Genomic DNA, 25,728 nt, shown 5'->3' with positions numbered 1-25,728 from the left:
TACTACACCTGTTGTATTCAGCATTTCACTGTGAGGTCTACTACACCTGTTGTATTCAGCATTTCACTGTGAGGTCTACTACACCTGTTGTATTCAGCATTTCACTGTGAGGTCTACTACACCTGTTGTATTCAGCATTTCACTGTGAGGTCTACTACACCTGTTGTATTCAGCATTTCACTGTAAGGTCTACTACACCTGTTGTATTCAGCATTTCACTGTAAGGTCTACTACACCTGTTGTATTCAGCATTTCACTGTAAGGTCTACTACACCTGTTGTATTCAGCATTTCACTGTGAGGTCTACTACACCTGTTGTATTCAGCATTTCACTGTGAGGTCTACTACACCTGTTGTATTCAGCATTTCACTGTGAGGTCTACTACACCTGTTGTATTCAGCATTTCACTGTAAGGTCTACTACACCTGTTGTATTCAGCATTTCACTGTGAGGTCTACTACACCTGTTGTATTCAGCATTTCACTGTAAGGTCTACTACACCTGTTGTATTCAGCATTTCACTGTGAGGTCTACTACACCTGTTGTATTCAGCATTTCACTGTGAGGTCTACTACACCTGTTGTATTCAGCATTTCACTGTGAGGTCTACTACACCTGTTGTATTCAGCATTTCACTGTGAGGTCTACTACACCTGTTGTATTCAGCATTTCACTGTGAGGTCTACTACACCTGTTGTATTCAGCATTTCACTGTGAGGTCTACTACACCTGTTGTATTCAGCATTTCACTGTGAGGTCTACTACACCTGTTGTATTCAGCATTTCACTGTGAGGTCTACTACACCTGTTGTATTCAGCATTTCACTGTGAGGTCTACTACACCTGTTGTATTCAGCATTTCACTGTGAGGTCTACTACACCTGTTGTATTCAGCATTTCACTGTAAGGTCTACTCCACCTGTTGTATTCAGCATTTCACTGTAAGGTCTACTACATCTGTTGTATTCAGCATTTCACTGTGAGGTCTACTACACCTGTTGTATTCAGCATTTCACTGTGAGGTCTACTACACCTGTTGTATTCAGCATTTCACTGTGAGGTCTACTACACCTGTTGTATTCAGCATTTCACTGTGAGGTCTACTACACCTGTTGTATTCAGCATTTCACTGTAAGGTCAACTACACCTGTTGTATTCAGCATTTCACTGAGGTAATATACTAATAATAATAATTTAATATATGTCATTTAGCAGACGCTTTTATCAGCATTTACAGTCATGTGTGCATACATTCTGTATTCAGTTTCACTGTAAGGTCAAACCCACCTGTTGTATTCAGCATTTCACAAGGTCTACTACATCTGTTGTATTCAGCATTTCACTGTGAGGTCTACTACACCTGTTGTATTCAGCATTTCATTTTAAGGTCTACTACACCTGTTGTATTCAGCATTTCATTGTAAGGTCTACTACACCTGTTGTATTCAGCATTTCACTGTAAGGTCTACTACACCTGTTGTATTCAGTATTTCACTTTAAGGTCTACTACACCTGTTGTATTCAGCATTTCACTTTTAAGGTCTACTAACCTAATATATATATGCATTTAGCAGACTTTATCCAAGGTCTACTTACAGTCCTGTTGTATTCCGCATGGGTGGTTGAGGTCAAACTACTACCTGTTGTATTCAGCATGCTCTACCACTGAGCTCTAAGGACCTACCTGTTGTATTCAGCATTTCATTTTGAGGTCTACTACACCTGTTGTATTCAGCATTTCACTGTGAGGTCTACTACACCTGTTGTATTCAGCATTTCACTGTGAGGTCTACTACACCTGTTGTATTCAGCATTTCACTGTAAGGTCTACTACACCTGTTGTATTCAGCATTTCACTGTGAGGTCTACTACACCTGTTGTATTCAGCATTTCACTGTGAGGTCTACTACACCTGTTGTATTCAGCATTTCACTGTGAGGTCTACTACACCTGTTGTATTCAGCATTTCACTGTAAGGTCTACTACACCTGTTGTATTCAGCATTTCACTGTGAGGTCTACTACACCTGTTGTATTCAGCATTTCACTGTGAGGTCTACTACACCTGTTGTATTCAGCATTTCACTGTGAGGTCTACTACACCTGTTGTATTCAGCATTTCACTGTGAGGTCTACTACATCTGTTGTATTCAGCATTTCACTGTGAGGTCTACTACACCTGTTGTATTCAGCATTTCACTGTGAGGTCTACTACACCTGTTGTATTCAGCATTTCACTGTGAGGTCTACTACATCTGTTGTATTCAGCATTTCACTGTGAGGTCTACTACACCTGTTGTATTCAGCATTTCACTGTGAGGTCTACTACACCTGTTGTATTCAGCATTTCACTGTGAGGTCTACTACACCTGTTGTATTCAGCATTTCACTGTGAGGTCTACTACACCTGTTGTATTCAGCATTTCACTGTGAGGTCTACTACACCTGTTGTATTCAGCATTTCACTGTGAGGTCTACTACACCTGTTGTATTCAGCATTTCACTGTAAGGTCTACTCCACCTGTTGTATTCAGCATTTCACTGTAAGGTCTACTACATCTGTTGTATTCAGCATTTCACTGTGAGGTCTACTACACCTGTTGTATTCAGCATTTCACTGTGAGGTCTACTACACCTGTTGTATTCAGCATTTCACTGTGAGGTCTACTACACCTGTTGTATTCAGCATTTCACTGTGAGGTCTACTACACCTGTTGTATTCAGCATTTCACTGAGGTAATATATAATAATAATAATATAATATATGCCATTTAGCAGACGCTTTTATCCAAAGCGACTTACAGTCATGTGTGCATACATTCTACGTATGGGTGGTCCCGGGAATCAAACCCACTACCCTGGCGTTACAAGCGCCATGCTCTACCAACTGAGCTACAGAAGGACCTACCTGTTGTATTCAGCATTTCATTTTAAGGTCTACTACACCTGTTGTATTCAGCATTTCATTGTAAGGTCTACTACACCTGTTGTATTCAGCATTTCACTGTAAGGTCTACTACACCTGTTGTATTCAGCATTTCACTGTGAGGTCTACTACACCTGTTGTATTCAGCATTTCACTGTGATGTCTACTACAACTGTTGTATTCAGCATTTCACTGTGAGGTCTACTAGACCTGTTGTATTCAGCATTTCACTGTAAGGTCTACTACACCTGTTGTATTCAGCATTTCACTGTGAGGTCTACTACAACTGTTGTATTCTGCGCAGGTGAGAAATACAATTTGATTTGATATTTCCAATTCTTGAAGATCAACGTTTTTTGTAATGACGGGAGTTCTGATAACTTTGGTTTTTAAAGATATAATTTAATCACATGGGTGGTAGGTAGCCACTCTATGGGTGGTAGGTAGCCACTCTATGGATGGTAGGTAGCCACTCTATGGGTGGTAGGTAGCCACTCTATGGGTGGTAGGTAGCCACTCTATGGGTGGCAGGTAGCCACTCTATGGGTGGTAGGTAGCCACTCTATGGGTGGTAGGTAGCCACTCTATGGGTGGCAGGTAGCCACTCTATGGGTGGTAGGTAGCCACTCTATGGGTCGCCGGTTGCCACTCTATGGGTGGTAGGTAGCCACTCTATGGGTGGCAGGTAGCCACTCTATGGGTGGCAGGTAGCCACTCTATGGGTGGTAGGTAGCCACTCTATGGGTGGCAGGTAGCCACTCTATGGGTGGTAGGTAGCCTAGTGTTTAAAAGCTTTGGGCCAGGTGGTTGATTCGAATCACCGAACCGTCAAGGTGGAAAAATCTGCCTTTCTGTCCTTGAGCAAGGCAGTTAACCCCCAACAACAGTTAACCCCCAACAACAGTTAACCCCCAACAACTGTTAACCCCCAACAACTGTTAACCCCCAACAACTGTTAACCCCCAACAACTGTTAACCCCCAACAACAGTTAACCCCCAACAACAGTTAACCCCCAACAACAGTTAACCCCCGCGTGTCGATGACGGGTTGGAATCAACATGGAAGACACATTTCAGTTGAATCCCCTTCTCACAGAGCGCCAATATTCTGGTGACAACTTAACACAGGCGGAAGATTACTTATTTCTTGTCGAAGTCAAATTGTATTATCACCTACAGAATAAGCAGCCCACACAATTTGATTTAATTACGACTGCTCAATCTACACTCAATACCACCAAGGCCAGCAAAGACTTTTGTTGAAATGAATAAAAAGCCCACACAATAGATACTCTGCTACTAACTATTTATTATTTGGACAAATCAAGAAAAAAATATATGCAGCATTTCAAAAGAAATCATTTTTTTAATAAATACAAATCGGGAATATTTATTCAAACAGTTCAACTGAGTACTTCCATGCTGAGAGAATGGCAGTTTCTGGATGGAGAAAAACAAAACACAATAATACCACACCGTGTCATAGTCCAATGGGATGTTGTTTTCCCCTAAACAACACGAATAACAAATACATTCCTGAAAAAAATCAGCAGGCAAAAAATAAATACATGTATATATAAAAGAAAAGAAAACAAAAAAACAAAAAAAATCGGTCCAAATGTTTTATACAGAGATAACAAATAATAATACAAAATAAGAATTTAGTCAATAAATGTACAGAAAAAAACTAACAGAATAGAGTGAGGAATTTGTACAAATACCACAGAACGACATCAATATTTCAATAACATTAGATAGACTGTATACCGTATATTATATTTCCTTTGTGATATAAAACATGACTATAGAGAGGAGGAATGAATGCGTAAGTAAGTCCTGACACGATGTAAAACATGATGAGCGAGAGAGAGAGAGAGAGAGAGAGAGAGAGAGAGAGAGAGAGAGAGAGAGAGAGAGAAGTCCTGACACAATGTAAAACATGATGAGAGAGAGAGAGAGAGAGAGAGAGGACGAAGTCCTGACACGATGTAAAACATGATGAGAGAGAGAGAGAGAGAGAGAGAGAGAGGACGAAGTCCTGACACGATGTAAAACATGATGAGCGAGAGAGAGAGAGAGAGAGAGAGAGAGGACGAAGTCCTGACACGATGTAAAACATGATGAGCGAGAGAGAGAGAGAGAGAGAGAGGACGAAGTCCTGACACGATGTAAAACATGATGAGCGAGAGAGAGAGAGAGAGAGAGAGAGAGAGAGGATGAAGTCCTGACACGATGTAAAACATGATGAGCGAGAGAGAGAGAGAGAGAGAGAGGACGAAGTCCTGACACGATGTAAAACATGATGAGCGAGAGAGAGAGAGAGAGAGAGAGGACGAAGTCCTGACACGATGTAAAACATGATGAGCGAGAAAGAGAGAGAGAGACAGAGGACGAAGTCCTGACATAAATCAGACTAGGGGTGAAACATTCCGGTAATTTTCCCAGCATGCCCAGACTTTCCAGAAATCCCAGTAGAAGGGTTCCTGGATTTCCTGCTAATTCACACACCGATTCCAGGAATCTTCTATTGTGGAAAACCTGAATATTTTTGGAAAGTTACGTGACTTTTGCAACCCTAGTTCAGACCTACAGTAGTAACATCTTCAGGGTTAGGGTAGGCTACAGCACGTACTCTCTTATACAAAATGTACAAATCATCGGCCTCTAACTAGTTACATACACCAGAATACTGTCCTTTTTTTAGTTTGTTACAGTAGTAGTATGACACAGTACAAAACATAATTGTGCCTAGAAGTTGTGTTGAGGAGACGCAAAGGTGACCCGGTGTTGTCCCACCGTGGTCCCCGCTAGTCATGTGACCTCAGTCATCGATGCCGAATGGTTCTGAAAAACAGGAAAAGAGATGTGTTACATTTTCTTTCTCCATTTTCTTAAAAGCTAAGAATTTAGGTTAATACTGTGGTCCATCAAACATAAAGTAAACGAGTGTGGAATGCATATCCTAAACTTTACAAAAACCAGTGCTGAGTGTGGAATGCATATCCTAAACTTTACAAAAACCAGTGCTGAGTGTGGAATGCATATCCTAAACTTCATAAAAACCAGTGCTGAGTGTGGTATACGTTTCCTATACTTTATGAAAACCAGTGCTGAGTGTGGTATACGTTTCCTAAACTTCATAAAAACCAGTGCTGAGTGTGGTATACGTTTCCTATACTTTATGAAAACCAGTGCTGAGTGTGGTATACGTTTCCTATACTTTATGAAAACCAGTGCTGAGGGTGGTATACGTTTCCTATACTTTATGAAAACCAGTGCTGAGTGTGGTATACGTTTCCTATACTTTATGAAAACCAGTGCTGAGTGTGGTATACGTTTCCTATACTTTATGAAAACCAGTGCTGAGTGTGGTATACGTTTCCTATACTTTATGAAAACCAGTGCTGAGTGTGGTATACGTTTCCTATACTTTATGAAAACCAGTGCTGAGTGTGGTATACATTTCCTATACTTTATGAAAACCAGTGCTGAGTGTGGTATACGTTTCCTATACTTTATGAAAACCAGTGCTGAGTGTGGTATACGTTTCCTTTATGAAAACCAGTGCTGAGTGTTTATGAAAACCAGTGCTGAGTGTGGTATACATTTCCTATACTTTATGAAAACCAGTGCTGAGTGTGGTATACGTTTCCTATACTTTATGAAAACCAGTGCTGAGTGTGGTATACGTTTCCTATACTTTATGAAAACCAGTGCTGAGTGTGGTATACGTTTCCTATACTTTATGAAAACCAGTGCTGAGTGTGGTATACGTTTCCTATACTTTATGAAAACCAGTGCTGAGTGTGGTATACGTTTCCTATACTTTATGAAAACCAGTGCTGAGTGTGGTATACGTTTCCTATACTTTATGAAAACCAGTGCTGAGTGTGGTATACGTTTCCTATACTTTATGAAAACCAGTGCTGAGTGTGGTATACGTTTCCTATACTTTATGAAAACCAGTGCTGAGTAAAACTACTGATAGGGTTCGGGAAGACAAAGTAAAGGTGTCTTTGTGAATGATTTTACACAGGAAGGAAAGGAATACAGTACAGTACTCCTCCCAGTTATTCCTACGGCACCACATCACACAACGTCTTGATACCCTGTGGTAAACACACCCCCTCCACCTCTCAAACTGTGACGGCCCTGAATTTTTCTGAACCGTCTCAGTGCAGCTCCTTCCAATAGGGCGCTTTCCCTTTAATTCCCAATTAAATAGCCAGCATCAGCTGCGCGACAGGGGGTTGTGATGGAGACGTGCATGAGGATGTGTTCAACCCTCAGTTCCGAAGCTTCTCTATTCCGTTTGTTTTGTTGCCGTTAAACGTGTGTTTTGTAGCCTAAGAGAGTTTACCCAGGAACGGATCCACTCTTCGCGTCCCTGGACTACACCTCTCCGTTCTTCGTGGCGGATTGGATTGTCTGACTGACCGACTGACTACCACCTTTTTGTATACGGTATTTCATTTGTTTGGATGTGATGTATACTGTGATTTGTGTAGTTAGTGGTAGTTGAGGACTTAATTAAGAGTTGATCCGCTTTAAAGTTCTGTGGTAAAGTAATTGTTATATTGATTGTATGTTTAATACTGGGTTTACGCTACACGGAATGAACGGACAAACATCGCGTGACAAAAGTCACTTGAGTTCACTGAACTCCTTTACCGGGCAGGACTCTTTTTAGGCCCGAGGTACAGGACATTTCTGGAGGAACCAGAACTCATTGTGATATTATTATATGTGTGTGTGTAATCATTGTTGTTGCTAATACAACCCACGCAACAGAATATAGTTGTTTTTGAAGTTCTTTCCAATGTTTTAAGGGTTTATGAAAAGTTTATTTCCATCCTGACTTTTACATAAGTCCTTTGTATTGGTGTAGACTTGACGGACCAGATGGGACTCATTCCCACCCAAACTAAAAGGAGAAACCAATGTTTTCTCTGGTAGGCACAACCTACCTGGCACCCCTATAAATAATAACCTCAAGTCAAAACCGTTACAAAACGTCCAACAACTTCCAACAACACAGGGACAAAGTCCTAGACTACTGTTACTCTACCCACAAGCAAGCGTACGAGGCCCTCCCTCGTCCCCATTCGGTAAATCAGATACCTATGTGAGAATACTATTCATTGACTACAGCTCAGCGTTCACCACCATTATCCCCTCCAAGCTCGTCACCAAGTTGAGGACCCTGGGACTGAACACCTCCATCAGCAACTAGATCCTGGATTTCCCGACGGGCCTAGGGGGCCCCACAGGGGTGTGTGCTTAGTCCCCTCCTGTACTCCCTGTTCACCCACAACTGCATGACTCCAACACCATCATCAAGTTTGCTGAGGAAACGACGGTGGTAGGCCTGACTAACAGTAACGATGAGACAGCTTAAATGGAGGAGGTCAGTGCCGGGACAACAACCTTTCCCTTAATGTCAGTAATACCAAGGAGCTGATCGTGGACTATAGGAAAATGGAGGGGGGCAACCAAGCCCCATCTACATCAACGGGGCTGCAGTGGAGCCGGTCGAGAACTCCAAGTTCTTTGGTGTCAAAATCACAAAGGATTTAAAATGGTCCACACACACGTGCACAGTCATGAATCAAATCAAATCAAATGTATTTATATAGCCCTTCGTACATCAGCTGATATCTCAAAGTGCTGTACAGAAACCCAGCCTAAAACCCCAAACAGCAAGCAATGCAGGTGTAGAAGCACGGTGGCTAGGAAAAACTCCCTAGAAAGGCCAAAACCTAGGAAGAAACCTAGAGAGGAACCAGGCTATGTGGGGTGGCCAGTCCTCTTCTGGCTGTGCCGGGTGGAGATTATAACAGAACATGGCCAAGATGTTCAAATGTTCATAAATGACCAGCATGGTTGAATAATAGTAAGGCAGAACAGTTGAAACTGGAGCAGCAGCATGGCCAGGTGGACTGGGGACAGCAAGGAGTCATCATGTCAGGTAGTCCTGGGGCACGGTCCTAGGGCTCAGGTCCTCAGAGAGAGAGAAAGAAAGAAAGAGAGAATTAGAGAGAGCATATGTGGGGTGGCCCGTCCTCTTCTGGCTGTGCCGGGTGGAGATTATAACAGAACATGGCCAAGATGTTCAAATGTTCATAAATGACCAGCATGGTTGAATAATAGTAAGGCAGAACAGTTGAAACTGGAGCAGCAGCATGGCCAGGTGGACTGGGGACAGCAAGGAGTCATCATGTCAGGTAGTCCTGGGGCACGGTCCTAGGGCTCAGGTCCTCAGAGAGAGAGAGAAAGAAAGAAAGAGAGAATTAGAGAGAGCATATGTGGGGTGGCCCGTCCTCTTCTGGCTGTGCCGGGTGGAGATTATAACAGAACATGGCCAAGATGTTCAAATGTTCATAAATGACCAGCATGGTTGAATAATAGTAAGGCAGAACAGTTGAAACTGGAGCAGCAGCATGGCCAGGTGGACTGGGGACAGCAAGGAGTCATCATGTCAGGTAGTCCTGGGGCACGGTCCTAGGGCTCAGGTCCTCAGAGAGAGAGAGAAAGAAAGAAAGAGAGAATTAGAGAGAGCATATGTGGGGTGGCCCGTCCTCTTCTGGCTGTGCCGGGTGGAGATTATAACAGAACATGGCCAAGATGTTCAAATGTTCATAAATGACCAGCATGGTTGAATAATAGTAAGGCAGAACAGTTGAAACTGGAGCAGCAGCATGGCCAGGTGGACTGGGGACAGCAAGGAGTCATCATGTCAGGTAGTGACCTTCACAAATCAGGCTATAAAAAAGAGGACTCCTGAAAATACCCACCTATTAGGGAGATAATAATAATAATTATTATAATAATATAATAATTAACTAATAAATAAATAAATTAAATAAATAAGACAGAGCCTGGGCTCAAACCCAGAGTCTCTGGTGGCACAGCTAGCACTGCGTTGCAGTGGGGTGATGCACGATTGGCCTCGGTAGGAATATCCTTGTCTCATCGGGCACTAGCGACTCCTGTGGCGGTCCGGAGGCAGTGCATGCTGACCAGGTCGCAAGGTGCACGGTGTTTCCTCCGACACATTGATACGGCTGGCTTCCGGGTTGGCTGCACGCTGTGTTAAGAAGCAGTGCGGCTTGGTTGTGCTGTGTTTCGGAGGACGCATGACTCTCGACCTTCCCGTACGGGAGTCGTAGCGATGAGACCAGATAGTAACTACAAAAAAAAAACAATTGGATAATACGAAAAAAATTAACCTAAAAAATCTTGGGGTCACCAAGTCTCCAAATCTACAATTAGACGCCAACTCCATGACAACAAGTTGTTTGGAAAGGTTGCCAGAAAATAGCCTCTGCTGTCACCAGAACACAAACGTAAGTGCCTGGAGTTTGCTAAATGTCCTTGGAACCAGGTGCAATGGTCTGATAAGACTAAAATAGAACTTATTGGCAACAAAAGGTGGGTTTGGAGTAAAAAGAACCATGGTCATGCAGAAAATAACCTAATCCCCACTGGGTAGTATAGTGGATCTGTGTAGTATAGTGGATCTGTGTAGTATAGTGGATCTGTGTAGTATAGTGGATCTGTGTAGTATAGTGGATCTGTGTAGTATAGTGGATCTGTGTAGTATAGTGGATCTGTGTAGTATCGTGGTGGATCTGTGTAGTATAGTGGATATGTGTAGTATTGTGGTGGATCTGTGTAGTATAGTGGATCTGTGTAGTATAGTGGATCTGTTTAGTATAGTGGATCTGTGTAGTATAGTGGTGGATCTGTGTAGTATAGTGGTGGATCTGTGTAGTATAGTGGATCTGTGTAGTATAGTGGTGGATCTGTGCAGTATAGTGGATCTGGGTAGTATAGTGGTGGATCTGTGTAGTATAGTGGATCTGGGTAGTATAGTGGATATGTGTAGTATAGTGGATCTGTGTAGTATAGTGGATCGGTGTAGTAGAGTGGATCTGTGTAGTGTAGTAGAGTGGATCTGTGTAGTATAGTGGTGGATCTGTGTAGTATAGTGGATCTGTGTACTATAGTGGATCTGGGTAGTATAGTGGTGGATCTGTGTAGTATAGTGGATCTGTGTAGTATAGTGGATCTGTGTACTATAGTGGATCTGGGTAGTATAGTGGTGGATCTGTGTAGTATAGTGGTGGATCTGTGTAGTATAGTGGATCTGTGTACTATAGTGGATCTGGGTAGTATAGTGGTGGATCTGTGTAGTATAGTGGTGGATCTGTGTAGTATAGTAGTGGATCTGTGTAGAATAGTGGATCTGTGTACTATAGTGGATCTGTGTACTATAGTGGATCTGGGTAGTATAGTGGTGGATCTGGGTAGTATAGTAGTGGATCTGGGTAGTATAGTGGTGGATCTGGGTAGTATAGTGGTGGATCTGTGTAGTATGGTGGATCTGTGTAGTATAGTGGATATGTGTAGAATAGTGGTGGATATGTGTAGTATAGTGGATCTGTGTAGTATAGTGGATCTGTGTAGTATAGTGGTGGATCTGTGTAGTATAGTGGTGGATCTGTGTAGTATAGTGGTGGATCTGTGTAGTATAGTGGTGGATCTGTGTAGTATAGTGGTGGATCTGTGTAGTATAGTGGTGGATCTGTGTAGTATGGTGGATCTGTGTAGTATAGTGGATATGTGTAGTATAGTGGATATGTGTAGAATAGTGGTGGATATGTGTAGTATGGTGGATCTGGGTAGTATAGTGGTGGATCTGGGTAGTATAGTGGTGGATCTGGGTAGTATAGTGGTGGATCTGTGTAGTATAGTGGTGGATCTGGGTAGTATAGTAGTGGATCTGGGTAGTATAGTGGTGGATCTGGGTAGTATAGTGGTGGATCTGGGTAGTATAGTGGTGGATCTGTGTAGTATAGTGGTGGATCTGTGTAGTATAGTGGATCTGGGTAGTATAGTGGTGGATCTGTGTAGTATAGTGGTGGATCTGTGTAGTATAGTGGATCTGGGGAGTATAGCGGATCGGTGTAGTAGAGTGGTGGATCTGTGTAGTATGGTGGATCTGTGTAGTATAGTGGTGGATCTGGGTAGTATAGTGGTGGATCTGGGTAGTATAGTGGATCTGGGTAGTATAGTGGTGGATCTGGGTAGTATAGTGGATCTGGGTAGTATAGTGTTTCACTTCCAAAGGTCCTGGGAACCGTGTCAGGATACATGGCCTTATGAACTCCATGATGTACCAGGCCAAAACGTGTCTGCCTCTATCAGGAAGCTAAAACTGGGTCTTCGTTGGATCTTCCAGCAGGACAACGATCCCAACCATAACTACAAATCCACACGAAAATGGTTCACTGACCATAGAATCAAGCTTTTGCAATGACCGTCCCAGTCCCCTGACCTAAACCCCACTGACAACCTGTGGAGTGAGCTGAAGAGCGGAGTCCACAAGTGAGGACCAAGGACTCTGAAGGATCTGGAACCACAGTATTTATCATAATACCCATAAAACCTAGCAATCAAACAAGGAAATGGTACCAATTGTTTTTCCAACATTAATTTTTCACATAGGGGATTTTAGAAACACTTAAAATATGGGCTCTTTGTCGTGTAGGTTTACCCCGGCGATCTCTCCGGCGCCGACAGAGATGGCCGCCTCGCTTCGCGTTCCTAGGAAACTATGCAGTTTTTTGTTTTTTTTACGTGTTATTTCTTACATTAGTACCCCAGGTCATCTTAGGTTTCATTACATACAGTCGAGAAGAACTACTGAATATAAGATCAGCGTCAACTCACCATCAGTACGACCAAGAATATGTTTTTCGCGACGCGGATCCTGTGTTCTGCCTTACAAACAAGACAACGGAATGGATCGCATGCAGCGACCCAAAAAATAAACGACTCCGAAAAAGAGGGAAACGCGGCGGTCTTCTGGTCAGACTCCGGAGACGGGCACACCGTGCACCACTCCCTAGCATTCTTCTTGCCAATGTCCAGTCTCTAGACAACAAGGTTGATGAAATCCGAGCAAGGGTAGCATTCCAGAGGGACATAAGAGACTGTAACGTTCTGTGCTTCACGGAAACATGGCTCACTGGAGAGACGCTATCTGAAGCGGTGCAGCCAACGGGTTTCTCCACGCATCGCGCCGACAGAAACAAACACCTTTCTGGTAAGAAGAGGGGCGGGGGCGTATGCCTTATGGCTAACGAGACATGGTGTGATGAAAGAAACATACAGGAACTCAAATCCTTCTGTTCACCTGATTTAGAATTCCTCACAATCAAATGTAGACCGCATTATCTACCAAGATAATTCTCTTTGATTATAATCACAGCCGTATATATCCCCCCCCAAGCAGACACATCGATGGCTCTGAACGAACTTTATTTAACTCTTTGCAAACTGGAAACAATTTATCCGGAGGCTGCATTCATTGTAGCTGGGGTTTTTAACAAGGCTAATCAGAAAACAAGAATTCCTAAATTTTATCAGCATATCGATTGAGCAACCAGGGGTGGAAAAACCTTGGATCATTCTTACTCTAACTTCCGCGACGCATATAAGGCCCTGCCCCGCCCCCCTTTCGGAAAAGCTGACCACGACTCCATTTTGCTGATCCCTGCCTACAGACAGAAACTAAAACTAGAGGCTCCCACGCTGAGGTCTGTCCAACGCTGGTCCGACCAAGCTGACTCCACACTCCAAGACTGCTTCCATCACGTGGACTGGGATGTTTCGTATTGTGTCAGATTACAACATTGACGAATACGCTGATTCGGTGTGCGAGTTCATTAGAACGTGCGTTGAAGATGTCGTTCCCATAGCAACGATTAAAACATCCCCTAACCAGAAACCGTGGATTGATGGCAGCATTCGCGTGAAACTGAAAGCGCGAACCACTGCTATTAATCAGTGCAAGGTGTCTGGTAACATGACCGAATACAAACAGTGCAGCTATTCCTCCGCAAGGCTATCAAACAAGCTAAGCGTCAGTACAGAGACAAAGTAGAATCTCAATTCAACGGCTCAGACACAAGAGGCATGTGGCAGGGTCTACAGTCAATCACGGACTACAGGAAGAAATCCAGCCCAGTCACGGACCAGGATGTCTTGCTCCCAGGCAGACTAAATAACTTTTTTGCCCGCTTTGAGGACAATACAGTGCCACTGACACGGCCTTAAACGAAAACATGCGGTCTCTCCTTCACTGCAGCCGAGGTGAGTAAGACATTTAAACGTGTTAACCCTCGCAAGGCTGCAGGCCCAGACGGCATCCCCAGCCGCGCCCTCAGAGCGTGCGCAGACCAGCTGGCCGGTGTGTTTACGGACATATTCAATCAATCCCTATACCAGTCTGCTGTTCCCACATGCTTCAAGAGGGCCACCATTGTTCCTGTTCCCAAGAAAGCTAAGGTAACTGAGCTGAACGACTACCGCCCCGTAGCACTCACTTCCGTCATCATGAAGTGCTTTGAGAGACTAGTCAAGGACCATATCACCTCCACCCTACCTGACACCCTAGACCCACTCCAATTTGCTTACCGCCCAAATAGGTCCACAGACGATGCAATCTCAACCACACTGCACACTGCCCTAACCCATCTGGACAAGAGGAAACTCTATGTGAGAATGCTGTTCATCGACTACAGCTCGGCATTCAACACCATAGTACCCTCCAAGCTCGTCATCAAGCTCGAGACCCTGGGTCTCGACCCCGCCCTGTGCAACTGGGTACTGGACTTCCTGACGGACCGCCCCCAGGTGGTGAGGGTAGGTAACAACATCTCCTCCCCTCTGATCCTCAACACTGGGGCCCCACAAGGGTGCGTTCTGAGCCCTCTCCTGTACTCCCTGTTTACGCACGCCTCCAACTCAATCATCAAGTTTGAGGACGACACAATAGTGGTAGGCTTGATTACCAACAACGACGAGACGGTCTACAGGGAGGAGGTGAGGACCCTCGGAGTGTGGTGTCAGGAAAATAACCTCACACTCAACGTCAACAAAACTAAGGAGATGATTGTGGACTTCAGGAAACAGCAGAGGGAACACCCCCCTATCCACATCGATGGAACAGTAGTGGAGAGGGTAGCAAGTTTTAAGTTCCTCGGCATACACATCACAGACAAACTGAATTGGTCCACTCACACAGACGTGAGAGTGGAAGAGCAGCAGCGCCTCTTCAACCTCAGGAGGCTGAAGAAATTCGGCTTGTCACCAAAAGCACTCACAAACTTCTACAGATGCACAATCGAGAGCATCCTGGCGGTCTGTATCACCGCCTGGTACGGCAACTGCTTCGCCCTCAACCGTAAGGCTCTCCAGAGGGTAGTGAGGTCTGCACAACGCATCACCGGGGGCAAACTACCTGCCCTCCAGGACACCTACACCACCCGATGTTACAGGAAGGCCATAAAGATCATCAAGGACATCAACCACCCGAGCCACTGCCTGTTCACCCCGCTATCATCCAGAAGGCGAGGTCAGTACAGGTGCAACAAAGCTGGGACCGAGAGACTGAAAAACAGCTTCTATCTCAAGGCCATCAGACTGTTAAACAGCCACCACTAACATTGAGTGGCCGCTGCCAACACACTGACACTGACTCAACTCCAGCCACTTTAATAATGGGAATTGATGGGAATGATGTAAATATATCACTAGCCACTTTAAACAATGCTACCTTATATAATGTTACTTACCCTACATTATTCATCTCATATGCATACGTATATACTGTACTCTATATCATCGACTGCATCCTTATGTAATACATGTATCACTAGCCACTTTAACTATGCCACTTTGTTTACATACTCATCTGATATATCATGTGAAGTCCATAGATTAGGACCTAATGAATTGATTTAAAATGACCGATTTCCTTATATGAACTGTAACTCAGTAAAATTGTTTAAATTGTTGCATGTTATGTTTATATTTTTGTTCGGTATATATTGGTCTGAACAATCTAAATACCAAAAATGATTATTAAAAGATGTATTCACAGGACCTGATTCATGAAATGTTTAAACAACTGTGTCCGAAAACAAAATATCATACAATATCAAAACTCACATGGTAGAGAAACGCTTTGGCCGATTTAAAACGTGTTTCAGATTTGTCCTTCAGTAAGATGTGAGGTTTGTAAAGGACATTAGACATTTGGACACGGACGGCTTAATGTTTAATTTCAGCTAGCACTAAGGAAGGATCAGTGAGAGGCAGAAGCTAATATTATATTATATTCCAAATGGAACCAGGTCGAGCCTAGACCAGAGTCCTATGGAATCCTATTCCCTATATAGTGCACTACTTTAGACCAGAGCCCTATGGAATCCTATTCCCTATATAGTGCACTACTTTAGACCAGAGTCCTATGGAATCCTATTCCCTATATAGTGCACTACTTTAGACCAGAGCCCTATGGAATCCTATTCCCTATATAGTGCACTACTTTAGACCAGAGCCCTATGGAACCCTATTCCCTATGTAGTGCACTACTTTAGACCAGAGCCCTATGGAATCCTATTCCCTATATAGTGCACTACTTTAGACCAGAGCCTGGGAGGTAGGTGAAAAAGAGCGCCACCAACTGGTGGTGGACTATGACAGACGTGTTTAGATATATATCCCAAAGCCCCAGTTAGAGGATGTAGAATGACCAGCAGTGTCACGCCCTGACCTTAGAGAGCCTTTTAATGTCTCTATTTGGTTTGGTCAGGGTGTGCATTCTATGTTTTGTAATCTATGATTTTGTATTTGTATGTTTTGGCCGGGTATGGTTCTCAATCAGGGACAGCTGTCTATCGTTGTCACATACTTAGGTAGCCCTTTTCCCCTCCTTTCGTTGTGGGAAGTTGACTTTGTTTAGGGCACAGAGCCTTTAGCTTCACGGTTTGTTTAGTAGTGTTTATTGTTTTGTTCGGCGTCTTTTCCAATAAAGGGAATATGTACGCTCACCACGCTGCACCTTGGTCCAGTTCTTTCAACAGCCGTGACAAGCAAAAGAAGGGGATACAATTATTACCCAACACACAGACACACACACACACACACACACAGACAACAAATAGACTCACACACACACCCAACACAGACCTGTAAGGGTTTTCTACAGTAGGGTATAGGACCCATCTAGACAGCTGTAAGGGTTTTCTACAGTAGGGTATAGGGAACCATCTAGACAGCTGTAAGGGTTTTCTACAGTAGGGTATAGGACCCCATCTAGACAGCTGTAAGGGTTTTCTACAGTAGGGTATAGGACCCCATCTAGACAGCTGTAAGGGTTTTCTACAGTAGGGTATAGGGAACCATCTAGACAGCTGTAAGGGTTTTCTACAGTAGGGTATAGGGAACCATCTAGACAGCTGTAAGGGTTTTCTACAGTAGGGTATAGGACCCCATCTAGACAGCTGTAAGGGTTTTCTACAGTAGGGTATAGGGAACCATCTAGACAGCTGTAAGGGTTTTCTACAGTAGGGTATAGGACACCATCTAGACAGCTGTAAGGGTTTTCTACAGTAGGGTATAGGGAACCATCTAGACAGCTGTAAGGGTTTTCTACAGTAGGGTATAGGGAACCATCTAGACAGCTGTAAGGGTTTTCTACAGTAGGGTATAGGGAACCATCTAGACAGCTGTAAGGGTTTTCTACAGTAGGGTATAGGACCCCATCTAGACAGCTGTAAGGGTTTTCTACAGTAGGGTATAGGGAACCATCTAGACAGCTGTAAGGGTTTTCTACAGTAGGGTATAGGACCCCATCTAGACAGCTGTAAGGGTTTTCTACAGTAGGGTATAGGACCCCATCTAGACAGCTGTAAGGGTTTTCTACAGTAGGGTATAGGGAACCATCTAGACAGCTGTAAGGGTTTTCTACAGTAGGGTATAGGACACCATCTAGACAGCTGTAAGGGTTTTCTACAGTAGGGTATAGGGAACCATCTAGACAGCTGTAAGGGTTTTCTACAGTAGGGTATAGGGAACCATCTAGACAGCTGTAAGGGTTTTCTACAGGGTTTTCTAGACAGTAGGGTTTTATAGGACCCCATCTAGACAGCTGTAAGGGTTTTCTACAGTAGGGTATAGGACACCATCTAGACAGCTGTAAGGGTTTTCTACAGTAGGGTATAGGGAACCATCTAGACAGCTGTAAGGGTTTTCTACAGTAGGGTATAGGACCCCATCTAGACAGCTGTAAGGGTTTTCTACAGTAGGGTATAGGACCCATCTAGACAGCTGTAAGGGTTTTCTACAGTAGGGTATAGGGAACCATCTAGACAGCTGTAAGGGTTTTCTACAGTAGGGTATAGGACCCCATCTAGACAGCTGTAAGGGTTTTCTACAGTAGGGTATAGGGAACCATCTAGACAGCTGTAAAGGGTTTAGGACCCATCTAGACAGTAGGGTAGTAGGGAACCATCTAGACAGCTGTAAGGGTTTTCTACAGTAGGGTATAGGACCCCATCTAGACAGCTGTAAGGGTTTTCTACAGTAGGGTATAGGGAACCATCTAGACAGCTGTAAGGGTTTTCTACAGTAGGGTATAGGGAACCATCTAGACAGCTGTAAGGGTTTTTTAGGACCCCATCTAGACAGCTGTAAGGGTTTTCTACAGTAGGGTATAGGACACCATCTAGACAGCTGTAAGGGTTTTCTACAGTAGGGTATAGGACCCCATCTAGACAGCTGTAAGGGTTTTCTACAGTAGGGTATAGGAACCATCTAGACAGCTGTAAGGGTTTTCTACAGTAGGGTATAGGGAACCATCTAGACAGCTGTAAGGGTTTTCTACAGTAGGGTATAGGACCCCATCTAGACAGCTGTAAGGGTTTTCTACAGTAGGGTATAGGACCCCATCTAGACAGCTGTAAGGGTTTTCTACAGTAGGGTATAGGGAACCATCTAGACAGCTGTAAGGGTTTTCTACAGTAGGGTATAGGGAACCATCTAGACAGCTGTAAGGGTTTTCTACAGTAGGGTATAGGGAACCATCTAGACAGCTGTAAGGGTTTTCTACAGTAGGGTATAGGGAACCATCTAGACAGCTGTAAGGGTTTTCTACAGTAGGGTATAGGGAACCATCTAGACAGCTGTAAGGGTTTTCTACAGTAGGGTAGGGAACCATCTAGCTTTTTCATTTTTTCATTTTTCATTTTGTATTTTGGGATTAATCCATTTATTATAATTGTAAACATGGGTAGCTTGAATTCCCAGGGGCATACAGAAAACAAGGGGACAAAACGAAAAACTGCTTTATAACAGGAAATAAAAGAGTAATTTAAAACAGAACTTCAACAGGAGTCCAGCAGTAGATATCAGCATTAAGTCACAGAGCAGTGTCTTAAAATAGGACCACTTGAGACTGGTTACTTGAAAAACTAAATCACAAAAGAAAATCATTTTTATCCGATTTTCACGTTTTCCTTTAAGAAGATTTGTCTATCCACATGATCTGTAGCGAGCACAGATGGGCTTGCTAGGGACAGAGGTCCCAGGCACAGCCAGGTAGCTGTGACAATGCCAGCCGCTGTGGAGAATACCCTCTGGCTAGGGACAGAGGTCCCAGGCACAGCCAGGTAGCTGTGACAATGCCAGCCGCTGTGGAGAATACCCTCTGGCTAGGGACAGAGGTCCCAGGCACAGCCAGGTAGCTGTGACAATGCCAGCCGCTGTGGAGAATACCCTCTGGCTAGGGACAGAGGTCCCAGGCACAGCCAGGTAGCTGTGACAATGCCAGCCGCTGTGGAGAATACCCTCTCGCTAGGGACAGAGGTCCCAGGCACAGTTAGGTAGCTGTGACAATGTCAGCCGCTGTAGAGAACAGCCTCTCGCTAGGGACAGAGATCCCAGGCACAGCCAGGTAGCTGTGACAATGCCAGCCGCTGTGGAGAATACCCTCTGGCTAGGGACAGAGGTCCCAGGCACAGCCAGGTAGCTGTGACAATGCCAGCCGCTGTAGAGAACAGCCTCTCGCTAGGGACAGAGGTCCCAGGCACAGCCAGGTAGCTGTGACAATGTCAGCCGCTGTGGAGAACAGCCTCTCGCTAGGGACAGAGGTCCCTGGCACAGCCAGGTAGCACCTTGCTAACATGGCAACATGAGGATATATTAACCCTTTGGTCTTCCACCATGTAAGTGGATCAGCATCCAGGGGAATACAGTCCACTTCCCTGTACGAGGTCACATCCTCCTCTACGACCTTGACCTTTGACTTGGTTCCCTGCTCCTGGGTCGTGAACAACTCCCCCAAAAATCTCAGCCATGGCAGACTTATTTTCTGGAGGAGAACCCCTGTCGTCTGCTGTCTCTGGAGAGGGGTTGGCTCCTGTGGTATCTGTGGCTTGACCCTGCAGAATTAAATTAGATGAAAATGACTATCTGTGAAGTGGCTTTAAAAATATGATTTGTTGTTGGAAATATCTATCAGGCACTACTTATGACAATTACAACTATTACTTTACAATTAATTGTTAAATCACTAATTAATAAAATAATACATGTCACATGAACAAAAAATGAACACGAGACCTGTTGTAATACTGGTCACAATCTCTGCTGTGATTTCATCGTAGACTCTCAGACGAGCAGCAGCATCCCGGGGTAAGCAGGGACTTGAACCCGGGGTTCCATAGAGGTGGTCTTGTGTAAGAAGTCTTGGACACCAGGGTCAGCATATCTAGGCTCCGGGTTAACTCTGATTAGCAGTCTTAACATCCCTTACTGCGGTGTTCATCTTCATCAGATGCCACCATTGATATCAGGACCATGGAGACTGATGGGAGGCTCTCAGTGCAGATCAGTGTTGTTTTTCATAGGCAGGACCATGGAAACTGATGAGATGCTCTCAGTGCAGATCAGTGTTGTTTTTCATAGGCAGGTCCATGGAAACTGATGGGATGCTCTCAGTGCAGATCAGTGTTGTTTTTCATAGGCAGGACCATGGAAACTGATGGGATGCTCTCAGTGCAGATCAGTGTTGTTTTTCATAGGCAGGACCATGGAAACTGATGAGATGCTCTCAGTGCAGATCAGTGTTGTTTTTCATAGGCAGGACCATGGAAACTGATGGGATGCTCTCAGTGCAGATCAGTGTTGTAACTGTTTTAAGAGGTTCTCACACTTTGATAACTTCCTCTGCTCGTCTCATGTCATTTTCAGACAAAGTCTTCCTCACAGCTTGATCAGTCATTGTAGAATACACCACGACTTTCTGCTCAAGGGTTCACTCAACCGCGTCATGGCTTGAATTCCATCTAGTAGGGACATCTTGGATTAGTTTGTGGTTTGGCAGCTCCAGCATCTCCTGTTTTGTCTTGGAAACATGCAGTTGGGCTTTCATAAAAGAAGGACACCACCTTCCTGATCTTTGCTAGGAGGTGAGAAATTGGATTCACGGAAATTGTTTTTTTGAGATGCTAGATTAATAGCGTGAGCAAAGCATCCTATCTGTGGCCCCAAATCCAGCTAGTGCAACTGCATTAACAATACTTCTAGCGCTGTCAGTGGTCACAGGAATCATTACATTACTCCTCTCCAACTTCCACAGTGCCACAACTCCCCTTAGATCTTCCTCCAGGTTTGTCTACTCTCAAGGGGACGTGCTTGAAGGACAGGGAATGAAATGATCTGTTACAGGGAAGGTAGCTCTAGACGTCCAACTGTCTGTTGTGAGAGCAACAAGACCTCGTTTCTGACAACTCGCTCTCAAGTTGTTGTTTAGTTTAGTTTTGTATAAGGAAAGGTATTAGTGTCTGGGTAAAATGTGTACGGGAAGGGAAGCCACTTTAAACCTGTTCCTGAATCCTGGGTTTCTCTACCACAGACAAGGAATAGTGAAGGAGGCTCGACCTCTTTAAACTCCTAAATCCTGGGTTTCTCTACCACAGAGAAGGAATAGTGAAGCGAGGCTCGACCTCTTTAAACTCCTGAATCCTGGGTTTCTCTACCACAGAGAAGGAATAGTGTAGTGAGGCTCGACCTCTTTAAACTCCTGAATCCCGGGTTTCTCTACCACAGAGAAGGAATAGTGAAGCGAGGCTCGACCTCTTTAAACTCCTGAATCCCGGGTTTCTCTACCACAGAGAAGGGTCTCATATCTGCCACTATGAATGTTTCTATCGCTGCGCTGATGTCTATATCCCTACCGGACGGAGTCAGCCATCTGTTGCCTGAAGGCTGTGGGGAGAAGTGGTTGCCGTTTCATTTTTTCTCCTAGCCGATGGGCACTTTGGGGGGTTGTTGGCGCAAATGAGTAGCCATGTTACTTGTATTGTTACTCTAATAGTCTATCAGCAATGAATATGTTGTAGATGTTATATCCACCACTCTAATAGTCCATTCAGCAATGAACAGAGACTACATGATGTAGAAGTTTAACCACTCGTTGGCAATCCCCATTATAGTTTACAGGGAAACCGAAACGTTCCCAGACGGCAGAACTGAATGGTACTGGGGCGACTTCTAGTTCTGGCTCGCCAATGCTTGCCATGTTGTTCCTTAGCATTTAGCTAACTGCTAATTTGTTCATAAGCTAATTGCTGCTACTACGGTCTCTCAGCTCTGTTCCTTCATAAACTAATTGCTGCTACTACGGTCTCTCAGCTCTGTTCCTTCATAAGCTAATTGCTGCTATTACGGTCTCTCAGCTCTGTTCCTTCATAAGCTAATTGCTGCTACGAGGGTCTCTCAGCTCTGTTCCTTCATAAGCTAATTGCTGCTACTACGGTCTCTCAGCTCTGTTCCTTCATAAGCTAATTGCTGCTACTACGGTCTCTCAGCTCTGTTCCTTCATAAGCTAATTGCTGCTACTACGGTCTCTCAGCTCTGTTCCTTCATAAGCTAATTGCTGCTACTACGGTCTCTCAGCTCTGTTCCTTCATAAGCTAATTGCTGCTACTACGGTCTCTCAGCTCTGTTCCTTCATAAGCTAATTGGTGCTACTACGGTCTCTCAGCTCTGTTCCTTCATAAGCTAATTGCTGCTACTACGGTCTCTCAGCTCTGTTCCTTCATAAGCTAATTGGTGCTACTACGGTCTCTCAGCTCTGTTCCTTCATAAGCTAATTGCTGTTACTACGGTCTCTCAGCTCTGTTCCTTCATAAGCTAATTGGTGCTACTACGGTCTCTCAGCTCTGTTCCTTCATAAGCTAATTGCTGCTACTACGGTCTCTCAGCTCTGTTCCTTCATAAGCTAATTGCTGCTACTACGGTCTCTCAGCTCTGTTCCTTCATAAGCTAATTGCTGCTACTACGGTCTCTCAGCTCTGTTCCTTCATAAGCTAATTGCTGCTACTACGGTCTCTCAGCTCTGTTCCTTCATAAGCTAATTGCTGCTACTACGGTCTCTCAGCTCTGTTCCTTCATAAGCTAACTGCTGCTACGAGGGTCTCTCAGCTCTGTTCCTTCATAAGCTAATTGCTGCTACTCTCAGCTCTGTTCCTTCATAAGCTAATTGCTGCTACTCTCAGCTCTGTTCTCGATGGAGTGAAATAACTAATGAGCTGCAGACAACTATAAAACAACTTTATTACTACGTGGCTATTTATCCCACATGAATTTATACAGCATTGATTTATGCAATAATGTTTTTTACAATGAAATATATAGATACACTTAGGTTGGAGTCATTAAAACTTGTTTTTCAAGTCCATCAAATGTCTTGTTAACAAACAATAGGTTTGGCAAGTCGGTTAGGACATCTACTTTGTGCATGACACAAATTTTCCAACAATTGTTTAGACAGATTATTTCACTTATAATTCACTGTATCACAATTCCAGTGGGTCAGAAGTTTACATACACTAAGTTGACTGTGCCTTTAAACAGCTTGGAAAATTCCAGAAAATGATGTCATGGCTTTAGAAGCTTCTGATGGGCTGATTGACATCATTTGAGTCAATTTGAGGTGCACCTGTGGATGTATTTCAGGGCCTACCTTCAAACTCAGTGACTCTTCGCTTGACATCATGGGAAAATCAAAAGAAATCAGCCAAGACAAAATTGAAAAAAATCAGAAAAGAAAAATGTTGACCTCCACAAGTCTGCTTCACCCTTGGGAGCAATTTCCAAAACACCTGAAGGTACAACGTTCATCTGTACAAACAATAGTACGCAAGTATAAACACCATGGGACCACGCAGCCGACATACCGCTCAGGACAGATGAACGTATTTTGGTGCGAAAAGTGCAAATCAATCACAGAACAAGAGCAAAGGACCTTGTGAAGATGCTGGAGGAAAAAGTATCTATATCCACATTAAAATGATTCCTAGATTGACATAATCTGAAAGGCCGCTCAGTAAGGAAGAAGCCACTGCTCCAAAACAGCCATAAAAAAGCCAGACTACGGTTTTGCAACAGCACATGTGGACAAAATTTGCACTTTTTGGAGAAATGTCCCCTGGTCTGATGAAACAAAAATAGAACTGTTTGGCCAAAATGACCACGTTATGTTTGGAGGACAAAGGGTGAGGCTTGCAAGCCGAAGAACACCATCCCACCCGTGAAGCACGGGGGGGTGGCAGCGTCATGTTGTGGGGGTGCTTTGCTGCAGGAGGGACTGGTGCACTTCACAAAATAGATGGCATCACGAGGAAGGACAATTATGTGGATATATTGAAGTAACATCTCAAGACATCAGTCAGGAAGTTGAAGCTTAGTCGCAAATGTGTCTTCCAAATGGACAATGACCCCAAGCATACTTCCAAAGTTGTGGCAAAATGGCTAAAGGACAACAAAGTCAAGGTATTGGAGTGGCCATCACAAAGCCCTGACATCAATCGTATAGAAAATATGTGGGCAGAACTGAAAAATAGTGTGTGAGCATGGAGGCCTACAAACCTGACTCAGTTACACCAGCTCTGTCAGGAGGAATGTGCCAAAATTCACCCAACTTATTGTGGGAAGCTTGTGGAAGGCTAATCGAAACGCTTGACCCAAGTTAAACAATTTACAGGCAATGCTACCAAATACTAATTGAGTGTATGTAAACTTCTCACCCACTGGGAATGTGATGAAAGAAATAAAAGCTGAAATAAATCATTCTCTCCACTATCATTCTGACATTTCACATTCTTAAAATGAAGCAGTAATCCTAACTGACTTAAGACAAGATCATTTTTACAAGGATTAAATGTCAGGAATTGTGAAAAACTGAGTTTAAATGTAAGTGGCTAAGGTGTGTGTAAACGTCCTACTTCAACTGTGTATATATATATATATACACATACATACATATTTACATATATTTTCCGAGCTATAATATATGATTAATGTTTGTGTTCGCACCCTCTACCGGAAGGTTCCATACGAATACATGTACCGTACTGGAAGTAGAACACACACACACACACACACACTCACACTCACACTCACACTCACACACACACACACACACACACACACACACACACACACACACACACACACACACACACACACCTCACACACACACACACCACACACACACACACACACCACACACACACACACACACACACACACACACAGACACACAGAGAGACAGACACACACACAGACACCTCACACACACAGACACCTCACACACACAGACACCTCACACACACAGACACCTCACACACACAGACACCTCACACACACACACACCTCACACACACAGACACCTCACACACACACACACCTCACACACACAGACACCTCACACACACAGACACCTCACACACACACAGACACCTCACACACACACACACACACACCTCACACACACAAACACCTCACACACACACAAACACCTCACACACACACAAACACCTCACACACAAACACAAACACCTAACACACACACACACACCAACACCTCACACACACACACACAC

At 44.0% G+C, this 25,728-nt stretch overlaps 1 pseudogene; it reads right to left on the bottom strand.

Moving 5' to 3' along the window:
* Positions 1 to 4,215: 4,215 nt before the first annotated feature.
* Positions 4,216 to 25,728, bottom strand: part of LOC118382393 (phospholipid phosphatase-related protein type 1-like) — a 198,521-nt pseudogene continuing 177,008 nt past the window's right edge.

The sequence above is a fragment of the Oncorhynchus keta genome, chromosome 12, assembly GCF_023373465.1.
Source record: "Oncorhynchus keta strain PuntledgeMale-10-30-2019 chromosome 12, Oket_V2, whole genome shotgun sequence".
In the NCBI taxonomy this organism is placed as follows: domain Eukaryota; kingdom Metazoa; phylum Chordata; class Actinopteri; order Salmoniformes; family Salmonidae; genus Oncorhynchus; species Oncorhynchus keta.
This window is presented reverse-complemented; position numbering and strand designations above follow the sequence as displayed.